Source organism: Crotalus tigris, unplaced genomic scaffold, assembly GCF_016545835.1.
Source record: "Crotalus tigris isolate CLP2741 ecotype Arizona unplaced genomic scaffold, ASM1654583v1 scf7180000023606.2106662, whole genome shotgun sequence".
NCBI lineage: Eukaryota > Metazoa > Chordata > Lepidosauria > Squamata > Viperidae > Crotalus > Crotalus tigris.
Window position 1 is genome coordinate 651,189 of NW_024100074.1, and position 18,644 is coordinate 669,832.

An 18,644-nucleotide genomic window follows, 5' to 3' on the forward strand; every position below is an offset into this window, starting at 1 on the left:
GCTCGCCTGACCAATAACCAGCCAAGACACAGTGAAGGCCTTTTGTTTCGTTTATTGCAATAAGCGGGGAGAGAAGCTATCAAAGCTTGGTTCTCTCCAAAGTTTTAACCCAAAATATTTCCTTCTTTATACATCCCTTGTCCTGGCCGCCACATCCCTCCTCTTTCCCCATTGGCTGAGGTACTATGAGGTTACACTCTTTCCGACCGCCTCCTACATATTTCCTGCTACATACTAAATAATAAATCACATGTACATTAAAATTAGGAGATAATTTATGCAAGGTGTGTCAGTTAATATTATTCAATTAATTGCGCATGCTCAGTTGCATGAGTTCTGGCCCCCCTTTTTATGACTTCTTAGAAAAATTGGTTCTTTCCTGTTTTGCTAGTTATCTTCTATTACAGATGTTTTCTTCTTCCTTTTCCCACTCTTAAGACCTAGCTATTTTTGCCTACATATTTCCTTTGCATCCTTTCTTTATGTTAACCTTTCCTCTTTCCCACCATAGCTTCTCTACTCAGTATATTTCCACTGCAGCAAATTCAATTTTAAATTTCTCTTTCATAAGGTGACCAACAGTCCTCCTTTAGGGAGGACAGTCCTCCTTTTGTAAGTTCTGTCCTCCTTCAAAAAGTGTCCTCCTTCATGTCCTCTTTTTCGATGTTTGAAAACTAATCTGCAGGGCTTTTTTTCCCTTCATAGAACACTCAGAACGGCGTTCCAGCACCTTTTTTTGATGGTTTTTTTTCAACTTTTGCATGAGCTGTGCTACTCCCACTATTGGCTTTCGAAAGCCAATAGGAATTGCTGCTGAGCGTGCCAAAACACCCGGCTGGCAAACTTTGCACATGCAAGTTGTCTGTATTATTGTTGCAATGAATAAAATGTTTTTTTTTATTTACAATTTTTTTTCTTCAATTTGTGTCCTCCTTTTCATTGTAAAAAAGTTGGTCACCTTATCTTTCAATATTAAATTTTGAAGATCTTTCTTTTACTTCTATCACCCTTAATATGTACTGTCTCATATTTGAATTAATACACTTATTCTATCAGTCAAATAAAAAATAACTTTTTTATTTTCTTCAATAGTTTTTAGTTTATATATATATATATATATATCTTGATTGTTTTAATGTTCAATCTTTGAGACAATCAATGTCCTAGTGACTTTTTCTCAATCTTAATTTTCCATTAATATTTAAAATTAATGTTTAATATTTATCATTTCCAAGTTATTAAATGTTCCCAATTCCCTTCATCACAATTCCTCACAAAATCTGATATTCAGGATACACGTTTTATCTATTTAAATTCTTACCATGTTAATATTCATACTTATCTATTTAAATTCTTACCATGTTAATATTCATACTTCTATGTTTTAGATAATCCAAATTTTCTTTATCTCCATTCATAATATCTTATATTCAAAATCATATTCAAATATCTTATCTATTTATTTAAATTCTCACCATCTACATCAACAAATAATACAATAAAATACTCTTATTTTCTAATAGTTTCCAAACTATCCATTTAATAACCAAAATTTCTTTTGTTTCAACGTTTAATATTTCCTTTCTTTTCCTCTTTGTATCTATTCTCTCATATTTAAAGCTAATAATTTTCATTCTTACCACCGCATCAAGACAAATTTGTTACCTTCATCAATAGGTTTTTGGCTTATATATATCTTAATCACCTTTACATGATCTTCATAAACAAATCAACATTCAATTTTAGCTGTTGATATTTATACTTCTAAATTTCAAGTGACTCAAGTTTTCTTTGTCTCCATGCATGATAATATCCTATATTCAAAATACACATCTTATCTATTTGGGTATATTCTATTTTAATTCTCATAAGTAAGTCAAGACCCCATTCTTCTTCAGTCTTATTCTCGCTTTCTTTCTTTGCCAAATCATCTTCCATGTCCGTGCTTTAGAGTCATCAAACTACTCTCCTTGTATTGTTATATATATATTATTTGCCATAGTGAAAACTATCCGGTTGCCATTTTTTTGAAAGGGTTAGCAAGTTTAGCAAGTCTAGCAGATCTCTTTATTTTCCATCTCGATGTAATTGTCCTGAAGTAGTTATCTTCTCTTCCACCTGTTCTTCTTCTTGATCTTCAAGTTCCTTCTGATATGTATAAGAAATCTTTTCCTTGTTTCATGTTGTTAATTTCTTTTCTGGGTTTTCCATTATCTGTCTTTGTTGAGCAGTTAAATCTTCTGTTGTGATATTTAATTGTTCCACTTTTTCTATTACATTCTGTATAGTTGATTTTGTAGTTGTAGTCAGAGTTTGCGTTTGCACATCCGGGCTGCTTTCTTGTTTTTTTCCTATAGGCTCTTATTTCATCACCAGCTGTAAGGAGGGTTTGGTGAAAAGCTTTTAACATAAAAAGAATTTGTTCATCCACAGGAATAGTCTGTTCCTGATCTTCTTCCATAATGATATATTAAACTAAAAGCTTTGCAATCAGGGAGTCCAAAAAGAAAGTCTTCCTTCCCCCCCTGAGTAAAGAAAAACACAGATGAACTTTCCACAGCTGGTGTTTCAAGGTTACATGAATCTTATCTCTTTTTTAATAATAATAATAATAATAATAATAATAATAATAATAATAATAATAATAATAATAGCAGCAGTAGTAGTAGTAGTAGTAGTAGTAGTAGTAAAGTTGGAAGAGACCTTAGAGGTCATCTAGTCCAACCCCATGCTCAGGCAGGAAATCCTATACCATTTCAGACAAATGGCTGTCCAGTCTCTTCTTAAAAACTTCCAATGTTGGAGCATTCACCGCTTCTGGAGGCAAGTTATTCCATTGGTTAATTGTTCTAACTGTCAGGAAGTTTCTCCTTAGTTCTAGGTTATTTCTCTTCTTGATTAGTTTCCACCCGTTGCTTCTTGTCCTGCCTTCAAGTGCTTTGGAAAATAGCTAGACTCCCTCTTCTTTGTGGCACCCCTGATATACTGGAACAGTGCTATCATGTCCCCCTCATCCTTCTCTTCATTAAACTAGACATACCCAATTCCAGCAGCCATTCCATATATGCTTTAGCCTCCAGTCCCTAATCATCTTTGTTGCTCTTCTCTGTACTCTTTCTAGAGTCTCAACATGTTTTTTACAGCGCAGTGATAAAAACTGGATGCAGTATTCCAAGTGTGGCCTTACCAAGGCATTGTAGAGTGGTATTAACACTTCACGTGATCTTGATTCTATCCCTCTGTTAATGCAGCCTAGCACTGTGTTGGCCTTTTTGGCAGCTGCAGCACACTGCTGGCTCATATTTAGGTGATTGTCCACTAGGACTCTGAGGTCTCTCTCACAGTTACTACTATTGAGCAAAGTATCCCCTATACTATACCTGTGCATTTGGTTTTCCTTGCCTAAATGTAGAACCTTGCTTTTTTCACCATTGAATTTCATTTTGTTACAGTGCCCAGTGTTCAAGTCTGTCCAAATCCTTCTGTATCTTAAGCCTGTCTTCTGGAGTCTTGGCTATTCCTGCCAGCTTGGTGTCATCTACAAATTTGATGAGTTCCCCATCTATCCCTGTTCTGTTCTAGACAGAACAGATGGCTTTGAGTTCAATCTAAAACAGACAGATGACTCAATATAAATGATTTAAACAAACATTTATTGTCCAGGAATTCTAAGCAGAGACTTACTATGCTGTAGATGCATCTGGTTTTTCATATTTGTTCATTCCTATAGGTAAATTGATATTGAATTTTCCCCTCTCCTTCTGCTGAGCGTCATATGTTGGCAAAAGACATGAGGCTGGCTGGACAAAGGATTGCCATCTGGCTTGTGTCCAGGAAGTCTCTCAATGACCTTTGAGACTCCTCCCACTGACCCATCAACATACCTAGCATTTAACCCAATAACTGCCAGATATTCTAACATACTGATACATGCTCACTAGTTAGGGTTACATAGAGTTATACGGTCCATAGAGCTATATGGTCCAGAATACTCCCCACTTGGAAATTTATATTTCCACTACTAACTAACTGAAATAGCAAAAGGGATGCAATACTCATTGTTAACTAACTTGTGACTAAATAGGTAAAACCTTGGTATCAAACATGCATAACTATGGTAAATATAAAACATGCACAATTAAAGCAAGTGTTACATCAAACAATGCATAGACAATACATAATTTGAGGTTTGATCTTCTGGTTCAGTCTTCATCAGCAACGGGAACAAATCGATGATTAGCCTGGTACAAGTGTCTTCGAGTCACGACCTGACTCAGGTGGCTTCACGATCTGGATCTCAGCTGGGCAAACTAGTTCATTAAGTGGATGGGCCCGCTGCATAAGTCCCATGGGCCAATAGTTCTGGCATGCATACTTGTCTCTCAGTGAGACAGGGTCTTCTTCCTGTAAAGGAAACTGGAACCAAATCTGGAACAGAAAAACTGGAACCCAAAGTTTCTCAGGAGCAAGGGGAACTGGATTCACAGCATACTCAGGAACTGAAGAACCTGGAAAAACATGAACAGCTGGGGCTGAAGAATCAGGAACAACAGCTGGAACTGAAGGATCAGGAACAACAGCTGGAACTGAAGAATCAGGAACAACAGCTGCTGCAGAAGTCTCAGGATACTCAAGAACCGAAGGGTCTGGAACCACTGGTGGAGTATTGAAGAGGGCTGCTACTGTTGTCATCAGGGTAGTGAGGACTTCATGTGTGGGTGTGGGTGTATTTAACGACATGGAGTCCATGAAAGTCAGTAAGTCCTTGCAGGCTCCTACAAGGCTAATTCTTGGGATGCTAAGACAAGTGATCAAGACGATGAAAACTATGCCTAATTTCAGGTGCTTCCGCTTAGATGGGGGTTTGAAGCAGATTGGTTGATGCTTATTGGGTGTCTGAGGTTGAAGGTTGGCACTTTGAACTGAAGCTGGAAATGCATAATGTTTTGGTCTCTGTGGCATCTGTCTATTTGGACAGGCCAAGAACTCAAGACTTTCTAGCCAGATCAATTCTGTTAACTGTGTGGCGAGGTTGGGCCACTTCACTTGGTTCACAAAGTTCTTATTTGTTGGCACATGTTGCCATTGTGCAGGGCTTAAAGATGTTTCAATCCCTTTCTCTCTGTTGCTTACATAGACATAGAAGTGTCTGCTTTGTTTGCAGATATAGCTTGACATCACCTTGCTGTCTGCATAGAAGGTGGTGGACTGTAGTTCAAGGCACAACGTCTTTGCTGTCAAGTTGGTGACCTTTACAGCCAAAGTGGTACCACATAGTTCTAACCTTGGTACTATGTGGCCTTCTTGTATTGTTAGTCTCGCTTTTCCAAAGAAGACACTGAGACTGCGGCACTCCCCGCTGTAGACTCTGATGTATTTTATGGTTGCAAATAAGACGACGTAAGTGTGGCTCTCCCTGCTGTAGAGTGAGACGTATGTTAAGGCTTGCAGTCACCTTCGTAGACACATCTAAGGAAGTGTACAATTCTTTCTTCTGCACTGTGGCGGGTGAGCTGGAGACATATGTACGCTGCACTTGCATGCTTTGGAGACATCTTGGGAGTACACTCCATGATTCCCAGTCTTGGAGACGTTGTTTGTCTTGTTTGTCCTTTATGGACAAAGCTAAGTTGTAGTAATTCTTGCTTGTCTGGAACACGGTTGCTTCCAAAACAGGTTTGGTTGTCACGAGCATGCAGTGTTCTAGGTGCGGTTGGAACACTGTTGCTACCAAAACAGGTATGGTTGTTACAAGCGCGTGATGTTCTAGATGTGGTTGGAACACTGTTGCTACCAAAACAGGTTTGGTTGTCACAAGCGTGCAGTGTTGTAGGTGTGGTTTTATAGGGTTCAATGGGGTGGCAACGGTGGGGAGATCTCGTGACCTAGGTATCGCGACATCAACTCTGTGGCTGACCGCCACATCTGATCATTGAGATTCCTCTGTTCGCCTACTAGGTCTTGGGGGGCTTGTGGCTAGCTGTGGCGCTCTCACCTGTGCATTCTGGAATGCGCTTTAGTTGTCCATGTAGGCCTGTGCGCGGCTACGACGCTCTTCCTTTTCCAGTTGCTCCCTATTTGTCAAGAAAGTGGTGTGCTGGAGTATTTTCTGAAGGCCTTTTACTCTTGCCACTTTGTCTGCCACATCTCGCTGGCTTCGTATGAACTCAAGCTCATCCTGAGCGGTCTTCATTTTGGCTTTCTTTATATCTGCTTCAGCTTCTGCATCCGCCTCTGCTTCAGCTTCTCTTTGAACTGCTTCTGTCTCTCTTTGAGCTGCTTCAATCTCTCTTTGAGCTGCTTCAGTCTTCCTTTTGGCCGCTTCAACCTTTATTTGGCCTTCAGTTGGGCTTCTTCTATTTCCATCACTTCCAATTTCTTCCTTTTCTGCCATTCCTCCTGTGCCACGCGAAAGACTGCTTCAGCAGCTTTAGCATCGATGATCATTTGCTCTGCATGGGAAATTCTGGATGCTCGGCTATGATGGGAAGATGCTTTCGAAAGGCGGGAGGTACCTGTGGCGTGAGGTTGTTGTGACACGCTAGAATGCGCCTTGGAGATATGGCAAAAAGATGCCTTTCCAGACACATGGGATGGAGCCGCATGCAATTGTTGGGATGGTGCATGTGAATGGCATGAAACTTCGGACTCGGTTCTGTCAGCCGGTCTGCTTCTCTGGTGAGGCTCAGACTGTGGGGAACCATGTGAGCTCTCTAGAAGCTTCTTACGTTACTCGTTTAGTAGCTTGAGGCTTTGCATCTCGCTCTTAATTGTTCCTGAATGTCCTTGAGTTGCCGTTCAGAGTCCATCCATTGCATAGGCATCTTTCTTATCTCCTTCCACTGCATGTGCACATTCTGGGGAGAGTTCCTCCTTCTGTTCGTGGTAGAGTTTGTACAATCTCTCCCAGCCTCTTTCATGGCGCTTGTGGATGGTGTCCCATTTCTCCATCAGATGTGAGTGCATGGCTTCTGTGGGCTTTCTTTGTTGTCTCAAATCATAGTGACTCTGAGAGGTCTTTGGCTTCACTGAGGCTTGAGCTACAGCCTCTGTGTGCGGGTCAAGGTTGGTTGTTGGCAGCATTTCTCCTTGGTCGGCTAGCTGGTGTACATCAACTAGGCTGGTTGGTTGAACCCCTTCTGCTAGACCAGTGGGACACTCTGCCATGGCTAGGGTAGGTTCAGTGTTCTTCTCAGCTATTTTGAGGCGAATTTGAAGAACTTCTCTCTTTGACCACTAGGGGTCGCTACTTGTAGATTAGCTTCAGAGGTGCTGTCTGTGGGTGGAGATGCCGCTAGGTACGTTCTCCTGCATTTGTGGGTACTTCGGTGCAGTTCACTTCTTCACCACTAGGGGTCGCTTGCTGCGGGTCAGCTACCAGGGTGCTCTTCCTTCGAGATTCCCCTTTGTCCACTAGAGGCCTTCTCTGGACGCAGTTAAAGGCTTGCGTGTAGTTCCTCCTTTAACCACTAGGGGGCGTCTGAAGAAAGGCTAGCCAAATTCTTCCTATTACCACATTACTGCTAGTAGCCACTGAGAGAATGTAGAGGTACAAACTCCCACCTGGCGACCATTAAGTTGCAGGCTGGAACCTTGGGTCATCAGCTGTGATAATAAGCAAGGACACTTGGCTTTGCTTTCTTCTACCTAAATTCTCTCAAACTGGAACAACTTGGTCTTCAGCTTGAATGAGTGAGTACTTTGGCAAAGTTCACTCTTTGCCCTCTAGGGGGTGTTGGTAGCTTGACTTTGCATGAGCCTGCTTTTTGCTGAATTGTCAGTTGTTGTAACTCAGCTTTAGATTCCATTAACACTGGCTGAAATTCCAAGCATTCCTAAGGGAGGAGGGAGATTAGCTTTTCTACCGGTGCTGTGGCTGGGAGAAGAGGTTAATTGCTTTCCTTAGTGACTTGTTGCTAGGGCAAATGGACTAAGAAAACAGCATTCGGTTGAGAGTTAATTGCCCTTTTATAGCCCTCTTTTGGTGTTAGAAATCAGACTTTACATGCAGGAAATAAGAGTGTGGGTTTTTCTTTTTCTACTTAGTAAGGTAAGCATTACAATATCTCTCCTTGAACATTAGCTTGTAAACAGATCCAAAGGCAATTTTAAAACAGACACAAGGCACTTTAAAGCATTGGCTAGCATGCAAAATTTGACTGGTAATGAATCCTTGCTAGCAGAGGATTGTGAATATGCAGATAAACCTTGTCATGCAGTGTGGTTACTTGCAAGGTTAACAGCAAATTAGCAAAACAATGCATCTGAATCACACTTCTGAAATGCAGTCTGCCAAACAAAGCTGATATGAACTCTGAGCATTCATTTACTTGCAAGAGAATCTTTACTTTACTTCCTTAAGGACTGATGTAGAGGAAGGCTATAAATTTACTTTTCTGCCTTCAAACTGTTGCAGGAGATCAGAGGAGAATTAATCTCTATCAATTTACTGTTCTGTTCCAGACAGAACACATGGCTTTGAGTTCAATCTAAAATAGACAGATGACTCGATAGAAATGATTTAAACAAACATTTATTGTCCAGGAATTCTAAGCAGAGACTTACTGTAGATGCATCTGGTTTTTCATATTTGTTCATTCCTATAGGTAAATTGATATTGAATTTTCCCCTCTCCTTCTGCTGAGCGTCACATGTTGGCAAAAGACATGAGACTGGCTGGACAAAGGATTGCCATCTGGCTTGTGTCCAGGAAGTCTCTCAATGACCTTTGAGACTCCTCCTACTGACCCATCAACATACCTAGCATTTAACCCAATAACTGCCAGATATTCTAACATACTGATACATGCTCACTAGTTAGGGTTACATAGAGTTATACGGTCCATACAGCTATACGGTTCAGAATAATCCCCTCGTCCAAATTGTTGATGAAGATGTTGAAGAGCACCGGGCCCAGAACAGAGCCCTGGGGCACCCCACTATACACTTTCCTCCATGTAGATGCGGTTCCATTGAGGACCACTCACTGAGTACGGCCAGTCAGCCAGCTACAGATCCATCTGGTGGTGATGCTGTCTACCCCACATTTTTCTATCTTGTCAAGTAGTAAGTTGTGATCTACTTTATCAAATGCCTTACTGAAGTCCAAGTAAATTATGTCCACAGCATTCCTCTGATCCACTAATTTTGTCACTTGGTCAAAGAATGCAATAAGATTTGACAAACCCATGTTGGCTTTTAGTAATGACTTTGTTTGCCTCTAGGTTTTCACTGATTCGTTGTTTGATTATCTTTTCTAGGATCTTCCCAGGTATTGAGGTCACGCTGATAGGTCTGTAATTTCCAGGGTCCATCTTTTTTCCTTTTTTGAAGATGGGAACTGCTCCAGGATCTTTGAAAAATATAGTTCAGTGGTTTTGAGATCACATCTGCCAGGTCCTTGAGAACCTTGGGGTGTAATCCATCTGGTCCTGGCAATCTGAACTATTCTGTTTTTTATGGCACTATTTTTGATAGGTTGGTCTGTTTTTTCCCTTTGTATAAAGACAGATGCAAAAAACGAGTTAAATAGTTCTGCTTTCTCCTTGTTGCTTGTCACCTTCTTGCCACTTTCACCCACTAATGGACCAATCATTTCCTTCACTTTTTTCTTGTTTTTTACATGTTGAAAGAAGCTTTTTTTGTTATTTTTGACTTTGGTCGCAAGCCTTAGTTCATTTTGAGCCTTGGCTTTCTTCACTTCATCTTTGCAGGCTCGGGCTATTTGCTGATATTCTGACTTAGTTATGTTCCCCTCTTTCCACTTTCTATACTTGTCCTTTTTATCTTTCAATTTGTCAGAGAGTTCTTTATGCAGCCATGCTGGTTTCTTTTGAGAGCTGTTATTTTTCCTCTTTGTTGGTATTATGCTAGACTGGGCTTTTATTATCTCATTTTTCAAAATTTCCCAAGCTTCTTGAGTTGTTTTCCCCTTGAGGATTCTCATCCATGGAATTCTTCCCAAGCCCTCTCTAAGTTTATTGAAATTGGCTCTCTTGAAGTCCAAGACTCTAGTTTGACTGTGTTCTATTGCTTGTGCTTCCATGTTGAATTCTAATATTGCATGTTCACTTCCTCCCAGGGTCCCTATGGCTTCAACACCTTCTATCATTTCATCTCTGTTAGTGAGAATTAGATCCAAAATGGCTAATCCCCTAGTTCCCTTCTCTACTTTTTGGCAGACAAAAGTTGTCTGCTAGGTTTGCCAGGAACCTGTTTGATCTTCCACTTGGTGCAGAGTTTGTCTCCCAGTTGATGTCAGGGTAGTTAAAGTCCCCCATTACTATTGTGATGTGCTTCCTACATACCTTAGTATATAGCTATAACTTAGCTTCCTACATACCTTAGACTAGCAAAAAATTAATCTATTTCCTCTGTTTGGTTGGGTGGTCTGTAGTATATACCTATGGCAATGTCATTTTTTCCCCTTTTATATTGACCCAAATGCATTCAAGGCAGTTTTTATCATTGTTGTGCTCTATTTCTGTAGAGATGTAGTTATTTCTTATATAGAGAGCAACTCCACCTCCTTTTTTATTTGGTCTGTTTCTTTTAAATAATTTAAATCCCTCTAGCTGTGTGTTCCATGTGTGGGTTTCATGCCACCATGTTTCCGTAATGGCAACAATATCATAACTGCCCTCATTAACCTGAATTTCTAGTTCACCCTGTTTGCTGTTCATACTCTGTGCATTTGTGTATAGACATTTGACTCCTTTATGACTGGCCCTGTGTTTACTTTCTACATAACCTGTGTGGTGCCTGAGTTCCCCTATTGTCTTACCACCTATTTGGTTAGTGCGCTTTGTGTGGCATTCGCTATTAGAGACTTGATTTTGCTTGACAACAAGGTTGGTATTCTTGTCCACACACACATCTATGTTACATGCACTGATAGCCCTATAATTTTTAGATTGCCGGGGACAGGGTTGTTCTGTATCAATTAACTCACTGTCCCCACTGTTTAGTTTAAATTTTCCTCCAGAAAATCTGTGAATTTATAGCCGAGTAACTCAGTCCCTTTCTTTGATGGATGCAAACCATATCTTTTGTACATCTTTTCATTGGACCAGCTACAGACATTATGACTAATATATCCAAAGCCTTCCCCTTTACACCACTCCTTTAGCCACATATTGAATTGTGCTATGTGCTGGCCTTTTCCATTTTGCTCCTTATACACTGGTAAAATCTCTGAGAAAGTAAGCCTACAGTTTATTCTGCTAAGTTCCTTCCCCAAGCTCTGGAAATCGTTCTACACAGAGAATACATCTTTTTGGGACAGATCATTGGTGCCAAGATGTACAATAGCCTCCACACCACAGTTCTTGCTGCCATTCTTTTTTTTTTATTGAAAAGTTTTACAAAAATTACAAAATATATCCCAAACCCACCCACCCTATCCCCCTCCCCCACTTCCCAGAGCTGAATGCAGAGTAACAAATATAATAATCATAATCTAACTAACATTAACCAACTATGTATGTAAGGACCCACCCCACTTTGCATCTTAAGAAGACAGAACTCTTGGAATAATTCTTCCAACAGGAATCCTTTATTAAGAGAAAATGGTTGCAGGCATGCTAGACAGGACTTGGGGTCCAAGCTCTCCCATTCAAGGTTTTAAGGGGTTCCCCAGTAGTCCCACCCAATCAACCCCCCTTCCCAGTGATAGTTTCAAGTATCACAATTCCACCCCGTTTCTTCTTTCTTCCGTCTGGATGGAGACTTCAGATAACTACATGAAAGGCAAATACTCTTCTTTGTTAATGCTAATGTTCTCTGGATGCTAACGCTTTGAGGTTACAATAGGTTACAATAAACACACATTCAGCATTCAGCTCTTTGAAGTCTACTGAAGGAAGTGAGGGCCATAAAGCCCCTTTGTTCTCCCCCTTCTCTCCCTCTTATGGCAGAATCCAAAGAAGGCAGAATTGGGAGTTTCTATATTTGATAATTAAAGATGAAATATGATTGGATTCTGACATCCGGCCCCTCTTAACAATAAGAGAGATCCACCTGAAAGAAAACACAAGTAAAAAATTTAGTTAGGCTTGTTAGGATACTCTGTGTGAAACTTCTTCAATAGCTTCGGGGCTCTGACGTGACGTTTATGGACCCACTCATTTTGTGAGGCAGGGAGGTGTTTCCAGGCAACTAGGTACTGAGTTGTTCCATGATATCTCCTAGAGTCAAGGATCTCTTTTATTTCGAAGTGTTGTTCCCCCTCCACCATGATTGGAGGTGGTGGGGGGGGGGATTTTTGGCCGTAGAGGTGACTGATGCTCTCTTTTCAGCAAGCTGCAATGAAAAATTGGGTGTATTTGCCTGAGGTTTTTGGGTAATTCTAATTCTACTGTTACTGGATTTATGATCCTTTTAATTGGAAAAGGTCCTATATATTTTGGTCCAAGTTTTTTACAGGGCTGTAGGGACTTTAGGTATTTTGTAGATAAGTACACCATTTCTCCTATAATGAATGGTGTAGGCTCAACCCTTTTTTTATCGGCTTGTGCTTTGTATGCCCGCCTAGCTTCATCTAGTGATTTTCTGACTATTGGCCAGGTGTTTTGTAGGTTTTCCATCCATTCTTTCAGTGAAGGGATCGTTGGTTCTTTTGGGGTTAACTCTGGCATAGGGTTGAAACTTTGGCCGTTGGCTATTTGAAAAGGAGTGTAGCCTGTGCTGGAGTGGACTGCATTATTGTAGGCAACTTCTGCAAAAGGAAGTAAGTCCGTCCAATCACTCTGTTGGAAATTTAAAAAACATCTCAAATATTGCTCAAGTACCGACTGGCACCGTTCCGCTTGTCCATCTCCTTGAGGGTGGTGGCTAGATGTCAATCCCTGAGTGGTCCCTAAGAGGGATAAAAATTCCTTCCAAAATGCAGACGTAAATTGCACTCCCCTATCAGAGATGATGCGTTGGGGTGCCCCGTGCAATCTGTAAATGTGCTGGATGAAAAGTTTTGCTAAGGCCTTTGCAGTGGGAATTTTTTGGCAAGGGATAAAGTGCACCTGTTTGGAAAATAGGTCCGTGACTGTCCAGATAACAGTATTCCCATTGCTTTCAGGCAATTCCACTATAAAATCCATGGCTATTTCCCTCCAGGGGGCTGAGGGACTTGCCACTGGTTGTAACAGCCCTGGCGATTTCCCTTGCAACCTCTTTGCTGATGCACAGGTTGGGCAGCTGGCAACATAACTTTCTATGTCCTTTTTTATTGATGGCCACCAAAATTGCCGTTTAATTAAGTGTAAAGTTTTTACAAATCCAAAATGCCCTGCTGATTTTGTGTCATGGCAAAGTTGCATGAAAGTTAGTCTTTGAGTTGTTGGTATATATAACTTTTCCCCTACCCAAGGCAATCCGTCTCTCATTGTGCACACATGTTTGTTTTTCTGGAACCAATCATCTGTTTCCAAACTTTTTCTGAATTCAATCCCAGTTTGGCTGTCCAGTTGTGGTTTTATTTTGGCTTGGGTTCTTGTGGTTACTGGCGCTGCCAGTTGTGACTCTGCCATTATTGGTCTAGAGTCTGTGGTTCGTGCGCTGTTATATTGGGGCATGCGAGATAGTGCATCTGCCAGGAAGTTCTTTCTTCCTGGTAAATGTTTGAGCTTAAATTGGAATTGGTGAAAATGCTGGGACCAGCGGGCTTGTTTGGGATTGAGTTTCCTGGAAGTTTTCAGGGCTTCTAAATTTTTGTGATCAGTCCATACCTGGAAGGGGATTTTGTTGCCTTCCAGGAACTGTCGCCACGTGAGTAATGCCCAACGTATCCCATAAGCCTCCTTCTCCCATACGGGCCAGCGCTGTTCTGTTTCCGTGAGTTTCTTAGATGTATATGCACAGGGTTGCAATACTGCATCATCATTTTCTTGTAATAGCACAGCCCCCACTGCCACATCACTTGCATCTGCCTGTATTATGAAGGGTTTGTCCATGTCTGGGTGCCTTAGTACTGGTTCGGCAGAAAAAAGTCTCTTTAGTCTCTCAAACGCTGCTTGGCACTCCATTGTCCATGTTAGTGGCTGGCTAGGTTTTACTGAGGATGTTCCCTTCGTTTTTAGTAAGTTAGTGAGGGGCAAGGCTATCTGTGCAAATGAGGGGATGAATTGGCGGTAAAAATTTGCAAAGCCCAGGAAACTTTGTAGTTGCTTTCTTGTGCGGGGTGGTGCCCATTCTAATACTGCTCTGACCTTCTCTGGGTCCATTTCAATGCCCTGTGGGGATATGCGATAGCCTAGGTAGTCTATCCTTTCCTGGTGGAATTCGCATTTTGAGAGTTTGGCATATAGGTGAGCGGCTCGCAGCTTCTTTAAAACCGCTCTGACAAGTTTGACGTGTTCTTCTTTTGTTTCGGTAAAGATAAGAATGTCGTCCAAGTAAACAAGGACCCCCTTAAACAGGTGTTCCCTTAGAACGTCATTGATTAGTTGCATAAAGACTGCAGGGCCCCCTTGTAATCCAAATGGCAAGACTTTGAATTGATAGCACCCCATGGGGCAGTTAAATGCAGTCTTCCATTCGTCCCCTTCCTTGATTCTCACTCGATAGTAAGCTTCCCTTAAGTCTAGTTTAGAAAAAATTTTCCCTTTCGATAGGTGTGACAGCATGTCTTTCATGAGGGGCAGCGGGTATAGGTTGCTTTCACTGATTGTATTCAGGGCCCTATAATCCACGCATAAACGTAAAGAGCCATCCTTCTTCTCTCTAAAAAGGACCGGGGCAGCCACTTTAGGCTTGGCTGGCTCAATGAAACCTCTCTCCAGGTTTTTTTTTATAAATCTTTCCATTTCCTCCTTCTCCTTTGGGCTCATGGAGTATAATCTGGGCTTCGGGAGTTTTGCCCCAGGCTTGAATTCAATGGTACAGTCTGTGGGTCGGTGGGGGGGAAGCTCATTCGCCCTCTCCTCACTGAAGACTTCAGCAAGGTCCCTATATTCCTCTGGTATTTCTGTTAATCTTTTTTCCTCTCCTATGGATGCTTTTTCTATTCTTGATTCTGGTAGCCTCCCTTGGGGTTTTAAGTCCATAGGGTCCCCCTTCGGGAATTTGATTTCTGTCGTCCTCCAATTTACCCAGGGGTTCCATTTTTTCAACCATTCCATCCCTAGAATCATTGGGCATTCCATACCTGGGGTCACCACAAACGTTAAGTCCTCTTCATGGTTGCCCAGGGAGAGGTGTATTGGCAGAGTGGCTAGGGTAGCTGGCACCCCCCCTGCTATGGATCCATCTAGCTGGCCAAATGAGATTGGTTGTTCCAGTCTCCTGGATGGGATGCCCAGATTCCCCACTAGTGTTGGGCTAATGAGGCAGCGGGTACAGCCAGAGTCTATTAAGGCTTTCACCTTCACAGCTTCGGGCATGGGGGGGATTAATATAGTCACTGTTTTGAAGATGGGTGTGATGCATCCACTTACCAGGGGTTCGCCCTCCGAGCTGTCATCTGAGGCATCCACCGGCCCTGTGGTGTAGGCTGGAGTCCTTTCCCCTTGGTGAGCAGAGGTGGGGGTTTCTGCAATTTCCATCATTCTCATGGCGTTTCTTTTGGCTTAGCTGAATACTTTCCGGGTTTGTTGATTTGGGATCTGTCTGGGTTGTGCTGGGGGGCCTTTGAGCGGCATTCTACAGCTCGATGCCCTTCTCTTCCGCACTTGAAACATCTCATTTGCTTCTTGGCTGTATCCGATGATTTCACCGGTTGGTGTGTCAGCTCAGGCGGGGGGCGGCTCCATTGTTTTCCTCGGCGGTGCCTCTTCAATATGTCGATCTCTGCTTCCTCTGCCAAGACGTACCATTCCTCAAGTCGATGTGGGTCCCCTCGGGGCAGGCAAGCATCATATAGATCATAGTTTAGTCCGTCTTTGAAATGGCCAAGGAGGATGTCTTCTGGCCAATTCAGTTTGCTGGCAATGGCCCGAAATTCTTGTGTATACTCAGCCACTGGGCGTTTGCCCTGCCTCATCGTTGTTATTCTTTCACGGGCTTTGCGATCAGCCAGGGGGTCTTCAAATCGTCTTCTCAAAGAGGACATGAAACGGTTGAAGTTACTGAGTTCTGGGGCATTGGAGTCATGCAAGTTCACTACCCAATCCACAGCTGGTCCATCCAGGGCAGATTGCACGATCCGGATGCGGGCTTTGTCGCTGGGAATATCCTGCCCATATTCCTCCATGTAGCTGAGGACTTGGGTTAGGAAAAACCCCAAGCGTGTTGGCTCCCCTTTGAATTTCACTTCCAACGGTGGACGTCTTGGAATGGATCGGTGCCTCTGTTGTGGGTGGTAGTGCCTTCCGTCCAGATTGCCATCTGTGGTCCGGTAGGGGGTGGGAGCTCCTGGATCAGTAGATGTCCCTGGGGTTGCAGGTTCCACGTCCCCCTCGGTGTCTCTCCCTTTGCGGCTCCAGGAACTGGGGCAGCCGTAGGGTTCAGTATTCTCCTCTCCTAGGGAGCTGAGAGTTCTCTTCATCAGGTCAATAGCTTTCTCTAGGATCCAGTCTGAGTACGGTGCCCAGCTTCCTCCCTCTTCACTTGCGTGCAGGGATTTCTCCATCTCCTGCTTCCATTCTGGTTGCTTGGTCCCCCGTCTCAGGGTCACCTTTCTTGATTCCTTTCCCCACTCACTTTTCTTTCCAACGCCCATCGACCAGCGAGGCTTGTGGTCCTGTGTCTCCACCACTTCTTCTCCTGAGGAATCTGGCCTCTCGGATCCCAACATCTGGCAAGGTTCCAACTGGGTCAGCGGCTCTCTTTCCAGGGAGTTTTCCCCCTCTCTTGCTCCATTGTCTGACATGGTAAATTTTTGCAAAATCCCCCGGCAAGGGTCTTCCTTCCAGGTGGATTAATTTTGCAAGTCCTGTCTAATGTAAGGACCCACCCCACTTTGCATCTTAAGAAGACAGAACTCTTGGAATAATTCTTCCAACAGGAATCCTTTATTAAGAGAAAATGGTTGCAGGCATGCTAGACAGGACTTGGGGTTCAAGCTCTCCCATTCAAGGTTTTAAGGGGTTCCCCAGTAGTCCCACCCAATCAACCCCCCTTCCAGTGATAGTTTCAAGTATCACAATTCCACCCCGTTTCTTCTTTCTTCCGTCTGGATGGAGACTTCAGATAACTACATGAAAGGCAAATACTCTTCTTTGTTAATGCTAATGTTCTCTGGATGCTAACGCTTTGAGGTTACAATAGGTTACAATAAACACACATTCAGCATTCAGCTCTTTGAAGTCTACTGAAGGAAGTGAGGGCCATAAAGCCCCTTTGTTCTCCCCCTTCTCTCCCTCTTATGGCAGAATCCAAAGAAGGCAGAATTGGGAGTTTCTATATTTGATAATTAAAGATGAAATATGATTGGATTCTGACAATGTAGATCAGTGGTTCTCAACCTTTCTAATGCCGTGACCCCATAATACAGTTCCCCATGTTGTGGTGACCCCCAACCACTTATACATCACCGGGTGCCAGGGGCATGGCCAAAGAAAAGGGGGAAAAAATGGTGGACAGCCTTGTTTGGCGACCCCCGTGAAATGGTCATTCGACCCCAAATGGGGTCCCGACCCACAGGTTGAGAACCACTGATGTAGATAAACAAATATAATGCACTTTAATTCTCTTTTAACACAGGATAAACAATTTACAAATGAACTTTATCATATAATCAAATTAAAATCCCAATTTATAAACAATACAATATAATAAAGATTCCACTACAATAAACTAATAATAATAATAATAGCAATAATAATATTCAATAATTTATTCATAAAATAAATGGAACTTTTTAGTCCCATATTTATTCTGAATATAATCTATCCATCTTCTCCAAACTGAAATGTATCTTTCTTGTGAATAATCCTTCAAATAAGCAGAAATCTTAGCCATTTCTGCTAAATTTGACACTTTAAGTGTCCATTCTTCTATAGTAGGCAAACAATCCTTCCAATATTTCCCTACCAACAGCCTTGCTACTGTTATTAAATTCAATATCAAATTAGTTTCCTTAACATCAAAATCTACAATAATACCCAACAAAAATAATTGAGGAGTAAACTTTATCTTTCTTTTAAAAATATTCTGAATAATCCACCAAATTTTAATCCAAAAAGCTTTTACATTTCTACAAGTCCACCAAATATGAAAATAAGTTGCTTAAATTTATGTAGGCTCAAAATTTGAGAGAAAATTTTTATAAAATGTTTTATAGATGGCATCTGGATCCTAAAAAGTTGTCTTGTATGTACCCGAACCTGCAACCTAAATGTTGGAGATGTGGTTGCTTGGATGCAATCTATTTTCATGTTTGGTGGACTTGTAAAAATATTAAAGCTTTCTGGATTATGATTTGGTGGAACATTCAAAAGGTTTTTAAAAGGAAGATTAAGTTTACTCCCCAGTTATTTCTTTTGGGTATTTTTGTGGATTTTGATGTTAAAGAAACTATTTTAATGTTGAATTTAATAACAGCAGCAAGATTATTGGTGGGTCAATATTGGAAGAAGGATACTCTGCCTTCTTTATAAGAATGGGTATTTAAGGTTTTTAATTTAGCAGAAATGGCCAAAATTTCTGCTTATTTAAAGGACCATTCACAAGAGAGATATTCCAATGTATGGAGAAGATGGATAGAATATGTT